This window comes from Pogona vitticeps, chromosome 3, assembly GCF_051106095.1.
Source record: "Pogona vitticeps strain Pit_001003342236 chromosome 3, PviZW2.1, whole genome shotgun sequence".
NCBI classification, from domain to species: Eukaryota; Metazoa; Chordata; class Lepidosauria; order Squamata; family Agamidae; genus Pogona; species Pogona vitticeps.
In genome coordinates this window covers 89191150-89203259 of record NC_135785.1, presented here as the reverse complement: position 1 = coordinate 89203259, position 12110 = coordinate 89191150, and the positions used below count along the sequence as shown (strand labels likewise).

Sequence of the window (12110 nt, the reverse complement as noted above, 5' to 3'; positions counted from 1 at the left end):
CCTCAGTTGCCCTTCGTTGCTGGCGGAGGCCAGCCATTTGCAGGGGTTCACCTTGCTCGATCGGAGCGCGAGGAGCCAGTGCAAATTTCGATTTTCCAGCCATTTTTGTGGCCCCGCCCACCCGCCTACTCATCTGCTGCCCTTGTTTTCGGCTCTTACTGAGTGTGGGGGATCTGCGCTACACCGGTTTTAGCTAGCTAGCTCGCTCAATTGGGCATTCACTGAGTAGGAGCGCTGGTCTGTTGTTGCCCTTGCTGCTGACGGTGGCAAGCCATCTGCGTGGGTTCACCTCGTTCGATCGGAGCGCTAGGGGCCGGATAAAATTTTGAATTTCCCGCCAATTTTGAAGCCCCGCCCACCCGCCTACTCAGCTGCAGCCCTTGTTTTCGGCGCCTAGTGAGTCGCGGGGGATCCAGGCAACGCCGGATCGGCGACCTAGCCTGCTCAATTGGCCATTCACTGCAGGCTTGCGCCTCACCTTAAAGGGGCACCTTAAAGGAGCACACTCAGCCTACCGGGGAGGGGGAGTTCCTTACAGCAGCTTCACAGCTTTTAAGGTGCATCGCAATTGATTAGCAGTAGCACCACAGCGAATTAATTTTGCAGTTGATTGCTACCAGATAAATATATACATAGACAAATTAATTGCCTTGTAGGTATTAAACCATAAACTGAGCATTGCATATTGATTCCATTTTGCTGTACAGTCAATTTTATATGCATGTATTTATCCGGAGTTGATATATGAACAGATGAATTAATTGGATGGTTAATTAGTAAAGCATAAATTGCACATATCGTAGGAGCACTTTTACCTCCACTCTAAGCTATCTGCACTTTAATTGTGTACCTTTCATTCTATATAAACCTATTTAGACGTGTTAAATATATAAATAAGCTCATTAATTGGCTGGTTACATAGCGAATCATTGAGAATATTGTTTGCAAATTTGGATATACAATCAACTTGAGCGGCATTAAATTGATTAATTAATTAGTCCTTCATAGCTATTTACACACATACGAATTAATTGGCGGGTTAAGGAGTAAAAGCCTAAGCTGAAATCTAATTGTATACACTTTATCTCATTCAATTTTATACAAAAAAAAAAAAAATTAAAAAGGGGCAAATACTGCTGCACGTTCGTACTGTGTCCCGTTGTGCCACCCGGCAGGATTTCATATAGGCTTCCTTTGGCAATCAACATAACTAACTAACCACATTTCGTATTGGGTATAAAGAAATAAACTAGCCCAAGAAAGGGTTACCCGGGTGCTAATTAGTGTATTTAGTTAACGAATAAATACAAGATGGCACCACGAAAAGGGGTTGGGAACAAGAAAGGGAAGCAGCCGGCCCAGAGGAGACAGGTAACCCACGCATCTCCGCCGCATTCCTCTTCAGATGAGGAATCTTGGCCGGTGTGGCAGAGATTACAGAATAAAATCGAGGCCTTGGAGGCCCAAACACTGGGAAAGCAGCCCGCTCAACCTAGCGGGGTGCGTAGATCGGCTAGGGAGTCCAAAAGCCACAGGTCATCCAGGCTAAGGGTCATGGCTCGCGACCTAACACAGAGATGTGCGGCCATTGAGTCCACACAGGGTACGGATGCGGCTTCGAGGCAGGACGAGGATGGTGCCGGGGTAGCCGCAAAGAGGCGCCGGACTGTGGAGCAGCGGCCGGTATCCAGGGAGGAGTCGGCACATGCATCCGTGAGCCAGGAGGAACAGGAGGACATTGAGGAGGTTAGCTGCGAAGCCCCACCGCAAGATGAGGAGCAGGACGGACCGTCCACGTCGTATGGTGAGTATGCACCCGGGCCATTCGCCCAAGCAGCTCCCCCAGCATGGCCCTGGCCAGCGGGTGCACCAGGAACATATCCACAGACCACACCCTACATCTCGATGAGCCCGGGTTTACCCAATGCCCCCTGGCCTTATGCCACCCCGCATCTCACGGGGTGGGGCGCTCCTGCCGGGGCTCCTCCCGCGCAGGCCCAGCCTACGCTTACAGCTGGATCGGGTGCCTGGCCTTACCCTTCGGTACCCAACACGGGCTATAACACGGTGCCTATCACGGCACTGCCTTATGGGGACTATTCGACGCCTTTGGGCGATCATTTGAGCCCGGCAACTAAAGAAAAAATCTGAAAAGGAGAGTATATAGATGTATTTGAATTGCTGAATAGGGAAGTGGAAAAGAAGGACCTAGATGGGGAGGATGAGAAGGATAAGGAGAAGAGAAGAAGGAAAAAGCCGGAGAGAACTTGGGCTAATTGGCTCCCCGGGTTCCTAATTTATGCTGGGGTTATTGTAAAAGCACAGCCGTGGAGGGCACAGGCCCTCTTTCAGTATTTAGACATCATATATAGGGCTTACACTGACTTCGCAGGGCAGGCTTGGTTGCAATATGATCAAGCCTTCCGCATGAGGAGCGCCATTCAACCAAACTTGCGGTGGGACGAACCGCAACCAGGGCTCTGGCTGCAGCATATGGCCCCTTCCAGGCCCAACACGGGGGAACGTTTTGATAGTGGGCATCTCAATCGGAGACCGTTAGCCGCTCAAGCTGCCCGCGCAGGCGCGGGGCAGGTGGTTCAACCCCGCCTGCCTTGTTTTCAATTTAACGCCAGGGGCTACTGTAATAAGAAGCCCTGCAAGTTCAGACACGAATGTCTCACATGCGGGGGCCAACATGCAAACTCCTCGTGCTTTAGGGCGGGGGCCCAGAGACAGAGCAGGAACTCAGGGGGCCCCAGGAAGTCTAACAACGGAGGTGGGAGCAATGCAAAAGGGGCCCACCCCAATTAAAGTGCAGGTCTTGGAGGAGTGGTTGAGGTTATACCCTCACCATGAAGACGCTAAGTATTTATTGGAGGGTTTTAAATGTGGGTTTAGAATACCGGCTAAAGGGGAGCGCAAGGCCTTCATGGCCCGGAACCTCAGATCAGTGGCAGGCATGGAGGATATAGTACAGCTAAAAATTGACAAGGAAGTGAAAGAGGGCAGGGTCCTCGGCCCCTTCTCGAAACCGCCTATGGCGAACCTCAGAGTTTCACCACTAGGTATTGTGCCCAAGAAGGTCCCGGGGGAATTCCGTTTAATTCATCACCTGTCCTTCCCGGAGGGGGCATCGGTGAACGATGCCATTCCCCAGGAATTATGCACGGTCAGGTACACCTCCTTCGATGATGCAGTGAAAATGATCAGGAAGTGTGGTGTAGGGGCTGAACTGGCAAAGTGTGACATTAAATCAGCCTTTAGGCTGCTGCCAGTTCACCCTGAGGATTTTAACTTGTTAGGCTTCCAGTTTGGTGGCGCATATTTTGTGGACAGAGCCCTACCCATGGGATGCTCAGTGTCATGTGCCGCATTTGAAAAGTTCAGCACTTTCATTGAATGGAGACTCAGGCACATGGTGGGAAGTAACTCAACAGCGCATTACCTCGATGACTTCCTTTTCTGTGGAAAGGGAGGCACAGGTAGATGCGGTGTCATACTCCGCACATTCCAAGCATTAGCCAAAGAGTTAGGGTTGCCCCTAGCGGAGGACAAGACAGAGGGTCCGGCGACGTCTTTAACCTTCCTGGGTATAGAGCTTGATACGGTGCAGCAAACATCGAGGTTACCACGGGACAAGCTAATTGACCTGAGGGCCCGGGTTGAAGCTCTATTACTCAAAAAGAAAGCTTCCCTTAAAGACCTGCAGGAAATAGTTGGCCATTTGAACTTTGCTTGCAAGGTTGTGGCGCCGGGCCGAGCATTCCTCAAGCGTCTATGCACAGCTATGAGGGGTCTCAAGAGACCCACGCACAGGACCAGGGTAACACGGGGCATGAGGGAGGACCTCCAGGTATGGAGCCAATTCCTCCAATCGTTCAACGGGGTCTCTTTCTGGAGGTCCGAGATAAATCTGAAGGCAAATTTCCAAGTGCACTCGGATGCCGCTGGGTCATTGGGATTTGGCATCTATTGCCACGGCAAATGGTGCTCAGGCCTGTGGCCGCAGGCATGGCAACAGAGCGGCATTACAAGGGATCTGACCTTCCTGGAATTCTTCCCCATTGTAGGAGCGCTATGGCTATGGGCGGAAGAATGGGCTAATTCTGTTGTGCACTTTTGGTGCGATAACCTGGCAGTTGTGCACATTGTAAACAACCAGACAGCACAATCGGAGCGGGTGATGAAGCTTGTAAGGGCCTTTACACTCAGGGCACTGCAGTTCAATATAGTAGTGCGCGCCAGACACGTCCCAGGGGTAGACAATAGCATAGCTGACGCCTTGTCACGTCAACAGATCGCCCGGTTCAGGGAACTGGCCCCAGAAGCCAGGGAGATGCCAGACGTTCTCCCCCCGGAAGTCTGGCAGATTGGCGCGACGTCGCATCCACAGCAATAGGGTTGGCCCTGGCAGAAAGGACAAGGAAGGGCTACTCCGCAGTGAGTACGGAGTTCATGCAATTCAGAAGGATGGCGCATCTGGAACAGGCTTGGCCGGTCCCGGTGGAACACCTGCAGCAGTTCATGGTATACCTGTATAAGAGAGGGCTAGCGCCGTCCACGATACAGGGTAAGCTGTCAGCTGTAGCATTTCAGGCGAAAAGCAATGGCTACAGGGATACCACTGGCGATTTTCGAGTTAGGAAAATGTTAGAAGGATGGTCGAAGGTGAGGGGCAGAACACTGGACACTAGGGCACCCATATCACCTGACATCCTGGAACGTTTGTGCACGCAGTGGAGGACATTGTGCAGGGATAAGTATGAAATAAGCTTATTCTATGCCGCGTCTCTCATAGCCTTCTTCGGTGCCCTGAGGATCAGTGAATTGGTGGCTCAAGGTAAGGCCGACAAGGTTAGGGCAGCCCTGCAGTGGGGGGATGTGGAAGTGCAGGGAGCAAGGGTGGAGCTGTTGATTAGAAGATCTAAAACTGATCAAAAAGGAAACGGCAGGCAGTTAGTTCTAGGGCAATGCTCAAACAAGAGCATATGCCCGGTTAGAGCCGTTAAAGCATACTTGGAATACAGGGGTAGCGAACCGGGTTACTTCTTCCAGCATGCCGATAGATCTCCATTAACGAAATACCAGTTCTGGAAACTAACAGGTTTAGCCCTACAGGCGGTTGGTATTAGGGGTGCTAGGTTCGGCTCTCATTCATTCAGGATTGGAGCGGCATCCACTGCGGCAGCCATGGGCTACAGCACGCAGGACATCAAGCGACTAGGGCGCTGGTCCTCTTCCTGTTATAAAAGATATATTAGAACCCTACCTACAGTGTAGGAGGATGCCTGACTGATGTCTTCACAGGTGGCTCAAGCGCAAGTACACGGAAGCACATCTTGATCATCGGGCATAGCTATGTATATTGGGCAGAGCGCTATGCGGCAGCATCTCATTGGGGAAGCAACCTGGGGCTAGGAGCACGGGCTACCATTACATGGAAGGGGCTGCGTGGCATGCAATGGGGTCAACTAGGCAGAGCCACGGCATTTGGTCACTGCCCTCCTGACCTGTTGCTGATACATTTGGGAGGCAACGACTTGCCCCGCCTGCCTGGCAAGGCGTTAATACTGGACATTCTTCGAGACCTGAAGAGATTGAAGACAACATACCCGACGATGCGTATCATATGGTCTACAATCATACCTCGGATAGCCTGGCGAGGCTCTGTGAGGACTGCTGCAGTGAACAGGGCCCGGCGGGGCGTCAACAGAGAGGTCTGCAGAGGCGTCTGCAACGGTATTGGATCTGTGATAGGGCACCACAACATTCAGGCCGACAGGCTACAAATGTTCCGGAGTGACGGCGTGCATCTGTCGGATGAGGGTCTGGAGGTATTTCTAGAGGACATTCGGGGGGGCCTGCTTGCTGAGCTCACAGGGCTCTGTGGCGGGCATGGGACATAGCCAGGCTAGTCCCTATGCTGTGGCGGGTAGTGCGGAAAAATAGGCATCTACGGTGGGTCCCGCAGTAAGTTCAAGTAAGCCAACAGTGCATCCTACCGCGCGGCACTGCGGATCGTGCGATTACAGTGCCTGTGGCGGAGAGATGCACTGGGCCACTCCAGACTAACAACCCTCAAACAAAGGGGGATAAAGGTCTGGGGGTTTGGGCTAGCGGCCGGCCAGGTCCCTGCGATACTTTATGGTCGCGGGATCCTGGGCGGCCGGGGACTCGCCCTTATGATAACCCTCTTTAAAGGTTTCCGCACTACAGCAGGCCCCTCCTTCAGAATAAAATCTTGGTATATGATTGTGTGTTTAATAAAGTGTGGCCCATATTTAAACCCATACTATTGTCTCGCGCTTTATTCCGGGGTTGGGGGGGCAATGGCTCGCGTGCCTGCAGAGAGGGCTCTGTGTGCCAGCTGTGGCCCATGTGCTATAGGTTTGCCATCGCTGGTATAGCAGAACTAAGTATCTTGAGTCCCAAATGTGACTCCTGGAATTCCCTAGCTCCCCAAACCAATCAGTTTTTTTAAAAAACAAAATTTGTAAAGAGAAAGCATGAGAGACTTGCTTAAGTCTCAGGTTTCACAGTGACTAGCACTTATATGTTAACAACTGCTCGAGAAGCATTTTATATTTTAAAAAGGCATCTTTACTTACAGTTGCTGTCTATAATTACAGTCAGTAGAAAAATAGGAAACATGGAGTCTCCACACATGGGAGAGACCCCTCCATGCTTCCTGTATTCCCGGAAGTCCAGAAAGGAGAGAAAAAGAGACAAATAGGAAGAGGGGAGGGACAGGCCAGAAGCAGGAAAAAGACCTTTACTACTAGGTTAGTGGGGAGGAGAATCCCTTTGGGTCTTGAAAGCCCCCCCCCCCGATCTCCAGTGTTAGAAAAGCATGCAAGACTGTTATTATCTCAACATAATTTAAGTTAAGATGGCCATCTATGGTATATGGGTGGTTTGGTGATCATCATATATTTGGACTGGGGAGATTGGGATTCTCATACTTGCTCAGTTTCCTGGCTGACTGACCTGTGGCATGATGGTACAGGATTTTGCTTGTTGATTGTGGGGACTGTGTTGGGGTATATTTCAAGACAGTCTTCTTCATTTCTCATGCTCTCTACATTGATAAGCAAACAATGAAAACCATTGGTCATTTATTTTGGCTATTTCCTTATGGATTCTTTTTCAACCCATCATGCCATCCCAGTCTCTTCAAACTGACACTCTTCTTCCCAGGATTTGGTGTTTCCTGTCTTCTGAAATGCTGTTACTCTCAGCTGAAGAAACTACAGAATTCAGTTCAAATCCCTCCTTACCAGATTGCAGGAGTCTTACCAACCTACCAATCCTCCCACTCCCCCACGAGTTTCCACCCATTCCTTACCAGAGGTCCTTCATAATGGAAGTGAAGATGGTGGGCACTATCTGCACACCAGGACAGGACCAGGACAGATGAAGCCCTTTAGCCCAAAATGTCAAGGGGGCACCCTTCCTATCCCAGTAATGGCTAGTTGTCCTCTTCCAGTGCTCTTTTTATTATCTGGGCCATGATCTTACACAGAAAGAAATGATAAAATAACTTTGTGTGCCCATGTGTTTTTTTTTTTCATCTTCCCGCCCAGAAGTTCAAAGTCAATTGAAATACATTGAAGGCTGTGTCTGACATTATTATTCATTTCCATGTAGATCACAAGGAAGGAATAATGGTGAATGCCATTTACTGATCATGGCAGCCTCTCTATCATAATCTGGATACAATAGGCCTGGATGGTACTAAGTTGAGAAATGTTGCTCCAGGGAAATAATTTCACCTATCCTGAGCTTTGCCTAATGTTTCTCTCCCAAAGTTTTTCTTTAAAATTCTTCATTAATCCACCTACCTCATTGCATCTGCATAGTCTTTTAATCTCTTCTGTGAGCAAAGTATCCTGCTGTATCAGAAGGAAGTTGTTTCAAGGATTGGTAGAGATGCAATATCTTTTGTCATTGTTGATTCACCGTGTAATTGTAAGATAAGTGAATGATAGCAAGTAATGGAATACACTTCACTGATCTTGAACTTATATAAGTCATATTTTTAAATATGTTAATGGAGAGGCTCATGTGTGCATCTGAAAAAAATGTTCAAGATGCAGCTTCCAATACTGATTAAAACAACAGGGTAAATTTCCACCAAATAGCTGTTTTAAGATAGTGGATGTAGCTACAATCCTGTATCAATGCACCGGGAGTAAGTGTAGCCTGGAAGTTCTTGATTCCATTGTCATCACGCTTCAGTAGGTAATACAGGAAAGCTGTGTCTCAGTTGATCTGTAAAATGGGGGTAATAATACAGATGCAAAGAAAAAGCTCCTGAAAGTTGTTTTGTTTTAAATTCTGAAATATCTTTGGTCATTTGGCTCTCCTGAAACAATGTTCTCTCCTCAAGAGCAGCTTCCTTTCCTAGGGCCAGATCACCATGATCTTGTCCTGGCACAGTGATAGCCCCTCTTCACAACCCCACACAAACTTCCCCTACTTGGTATTTTCTATATGTTTTGGATTGCATCATCCTTGGTCACACTATCTGGGGCTGAAGGAGTCAGAAGTCCAAAACAGTGGAAGGTCATCAGGTTAAAGGATACTGAATAGAAGCCAAGGTGCTTGACTGTAGCAAGGTCATTCCCAACCTGCACTTTTTAATCATCTGGAACAGTCTGCAGATATCTTTAGTGGTTGCCAGAGGACGCTTGAGGCACATCATTTCAGACAGTGCAGTGTGAAATGAAGTGGGCAAGGACAAGTCTGGAGCAATTACCAATTTTAATTGCTGTACGTTGGACAAAGCTTCTTTCTACAATCTGAGCAACAACACAGACCTATCCAGTTTGATAAATGAAACACCTGTACGAGGAATAGAAGAGATACCTACTTATCAAGTAGCCAACAGGGCAAATCTTCTGTGTTGGGAAAACAAGGCTTAGGAAAGAGCTGTGAAATGATTTTTCTTTTCTTTTTTTAAAAAAAATTGATTTAACATTTTTGTACATATGAAGGGAAATGTTGTCTAAATACAGTTTGCTTAAAAAAATAACTCTTTTTATGCATCCTTAAGAAAAGCATATTTGCAGAATTGCTCTTGTAATATTTTTTCCTGACTGGTTCAGATTCCAGCCTGGCCTTCATTCTTTGGGGGTCAATGAGTGGGAGTGGTGGACCAGATGAAATGAAGACTGGCTTCAGCTGTCAGATGGGCCTTGGGGTCAGATGTACTTCTGCACTGATCTATAGTCAATTTTAATTATTAAGCGCTGCATGCCCAGTAGCAGCAAGCGTTGCAGCATTTTTGGTGACTCTTCAAAATTTTGATCAAAGCCATTAGAGTATAAAAGAGTAGGAGGCTTGTAAAAATCTATTTTCTGATCCCAGGATGCCCACAGAACAGAACTCATGGTTTGGAAAAGGGATGTGGGAGAACTTTATAGTGAATTGAATTCAGCACCTTTTGGCTTGAACATGGATCTGAACGCACACACAGTAGAAAAATGCACCAAAAGCACCATGTATATGTTGAAATTATGTACAAACACACCTTGGTTAATGTGGCATAAATCCGTTCATGCAGCCATTTGAAAAATGCATTCATACATGCAAAAAACAAAACACGAACAAATGATCCTCCCTGAGCTTTTCTATTTTTTTAAAGGACAGAGAACAGATCTGGATGTGGAAAAAGATGAAGCCATAGGAATGGGTTTGATAGATCTGCCCAAAGCTAGCGTAGATAAACTGCTCCATTGAGAACCTTGGCAGGAATAGTGGCATCAGAGTTATGATTCTTATTGTTCTTTCAACTTATACACCATCCCATAGTGCTAGAGCATCTTACTGTGGTTTGCAACAGAATTATGAAAACAATCCTTTGCCCCCCAGCAAGTTGGTGCTCATGTTAACAACCTCAGAAGGATGGCAGGCTGAATCAACCTCGAGCTGGAGGCCTTAATCTACTGGGATCAAACTCAGGTTGTGAGGTTTGACTGCAATACTACAGCTTAAACACTGTGCCATGGGGCTCAGAGTTGTGGGGACAGAGTGGGAGGAGAAAGAAAGCTTGATGACATTAAAGATGTAAACATAAGTCAGTACTCCAATCAACTGCTCACAATATGAGAGAGATATACAGTTAAACACACGAGAACGACTGATCCTTTAAAATTCATTCCTGCTAGTTTAGAATTGCATAAGCAAAGAAAAACATTTTAAATGTCTATATCTGCATTGGTGTTTTTGAAACAAGAAGGGAACTTCTTTCAGGCTGCTTGCATGAGGGAATGCAATATACAAGCAATCTAATTTGTATTGTGTTGGCTAATTATCGTAATGGGATAAATTGAACAATGTTTCGTGTTATCCCCTCACCAAACACAGAGAACAGGGTGAGCTCCTGAGGCGCTTTTGTTTGCTTTCTAAGCTGCAATCATTTCTTGGCAGTTAAATAAACCAACAAATAATCTGTCAATCTTAGTGGCAGCAAAAAAGAAAAAGAAAAAAAAACAGCACTTGTTATTTTAATCAAATATATTTTTTAACTCAAGCCAAAGAAAAAAGGCCTGCTAATATGCCTGGTAAGCTGTTTAGCCCCTTTTGTTATGTCACTAAAACAGATATGCTAAAAAAAAACTGAGGTGACTAGATCTTATTTTATTGTTTAATTGTTCCTTTTTACTACCATGAAATTCATTGGAATACCTCCGGTAGCCTCTGCTGAAACATGTTTACAGCTTTTTGTTATTTATGGGCCTTTTTTTTACCCCTGATCTTTATACCACAGGCACCTCTCTTGGAACAGGTGGGAAGTAATGGAGACCAAGGAACTGGGGCCATTGCCCTTGATTGTGGGAACAAGAAGGAGGCAAGGCCTGAGGCAGAGAACCTGTTGGAAGGGGTGTGTGTGTGTGTGTGTGTGTGTGTGTGTGTGTGTGTGTGTGTGTGTGTGTGTGTGTGTGTGTGTGAGAGAGAGAGAGAGAGAGAGAGAGAGAGAGAGAGAGAGAGAGAGAGAGAGAGAGAGAGATAGAGAGGGAGGGAGGGAGAGGGAGAGGGAGAGGGAGCTAGAGAGAGCTGGGAAGGGGCCTGATAAAAGCAGGAGCACGTCTTCAAAAGGGAGAGGCGGGAGAGGCAGAGGAGTGGATTGATGCACTGGAGTGGCTGGGCCCCTGTGGGCATCTGAGAGACCAGCATTTGCTGCTCAAGTGTACTATATATGGGTCAGTTCCTTACCTCAACGGTGCTATCTGCAGATGGGACTGGTTCTTAGCCCTGGAGGAGGAACCTGAAGTGAGTCCTGCCAATAAATACCCAACTCCAACCCAACTGCGGTGATAGAGATGTAAGTGACCATTCCAGCAGCTTTGCCAACTGGAACAGTTGGTGCAAGGACAAGAGGAGTCATAATAGGCACTAGAAACGATGGGGAAACACCGGAGAGTCGACCCGAGCTGACTAATGATGGAAAAAACGATAACGATGGAGGAAGGCTTCCAGCTGCTTTGTAGGGTAACACTTCTGGTGTTCACACTGTCCTCCACGTACAGGCACACCTGCTCTGGGCTCCTTCATTGACTGAATGGAGAGAACAGCAATTGCAATCCTGAATGTACTGATGAAGTGATGCAGTGATAAACATTTCAAGAAAGAATTTTAAAAAAATTAAAAGAAAAAAACGGCACTGTCAGTGCCACCCAAAATCCACACAGGCACAAATTGAAATGACAGCAGTATTCACATCCATAAAAACTCATCGAACTGAGTCAATTTTAGAAGCAAGGTGTTTTTAAAAGCCCCTGCTGGCCAGTTGTAAAAAAACCCCCAAAACCACAGTGGTGCCTCGCTAGATGATGATAATGCGTTCTACTGAAATCGCTGTTTAGCAAAATCATCGTCTAGCAAAAAGCATTTCCCTATTGGAATCCAGTGAAACCTGTTTAATGCATTCCAATGGGGAAGAATTGTCATTGTCTAGCAAAGATCGGCCATAGGAAAGCCGCTTTGCGAACCGCCAATCAGCTGTTTAAATCGCTGTCTTATGAAGCTTGAAAACACCCGTTTTGCAAGCATGGAGGGAGCTGTCGAAATCGTCATCTAGCGAAAATCGGTTTGCGAAGCAGGGACCA

At 47.1% G+C, this 12110-nt stretch overlaps 1 long non-coding RNA gene across 1 annotated transcript; it reads left to right on the top strand.

Moving 5' to 3' along the window:
* The first annotated feature begins 1297 nt into the window (after positions 1-1297).
* LOC144588431 (uncharacterized) lies at positions 1298-6292 on the top strand. Its single transcript, XR_013543998.1, has 2 exons — positions 1298-1804; positions 5308-6292. It is a non-coding gene; the product is annotated as an uncharacterized LOC144588431 (long non-coding RNA).
* Positions 6293-12110: the final 5818 nt, after the last annotated feature.